The sequence below is a fragment of the Chanos chanos genome, chromosome 1 (assembly GCF_902362185.1).
Source record: "Chanos chanos chromosome 1, fChaCha1.1, whole genome shotgun sequence".
In the NCBI taxonomy this organism is placed as follows: Eukaryota; Metazoa; Chordata; class Actinopteri; order Gonorynchiformes; family Chanidae; genus Chanos; species Chanos chanos.
The window spans coordinates 48531294-48532272 of NC_044495.1; positions in this window are offsets into that span (position 1 = coordinate 48531294).

Genomic DNA, 979 nt, shown 5'->3' on the forward strand with positions numbered 1-979 from the left:
CGGAGAGAACAGGAGGGATTTGGCAGACAAAGCCTTGTCCCTGTCAGTGCTTCCTCTTCTTTTAAAAGAGTATCGAATCCTAACGTGGATGTTTATGTGAAGGAGTTTACTCTTGACCTGAGAGTTAGGCTGTTGACCTAATCTCACTTGTCTGTGGAAACCAGGATTAAATATTTTGTTTTGGGGGGATTAGACATTTTATTAATGACCCCGAAAACGTTCACGCAGGAAAAGTATACAACAGTTTCTTGTGTCAGCTAACAGTCAGGAGGGTTAATTTGCAAGTTTGACAGATTTGTTGTGTGGAGGCCCTGCAGTGCCCCTGCTGGCAGAGGGAAGTACTACAGAGATTTTCACACAATGTGTATGTTGCTTTTAGAGAGGTTAGCCTCTCTTGCCAGATCATAATCTCAAACTGACATAACTCATCATTTTTTTTTTCACTCCTGAGTAGATTACAAAGTAATGAGGTATCAATTAAAATGTATTCAACTATAAACTCAAGCACTGAATGATTTGGGAGATAACAGTCCCAGATGATGATGGGTTTTTTTTTGTTGTTGTTGTTCCTGCTTGTATTCAGTAAAGGGTCAAATTAAGATATAACCGTGTACAATCGATAATGATTCTAGTGTAGCTTTTGAATTATATATGAGAAACTCGGTTTTTTTTTTTTTGTTTGTTTTTTCTTTCAGACACACAAAGTGACATCAGAGTGTTCCTACTCTCAAGTCCTCTGGGTTAAGTAAGGAGCCATCAGTCTAAGAAACTCTTGTCTATAACGATATGATCATACATCTGTCTAGATTGACCAGCGAAACTATAACACAAAGTTAAGAACTTCTACGCGCTGTTGAAAGACGTGACAGAAATATTGGAAAACTTACGTCACCTTAAAGGCTAATGAAATTTCTTTTATGATTTATCTTATGAAAATCAATTAGACATAGAGGAATGTGTGTAATTTTTGCACAAATAA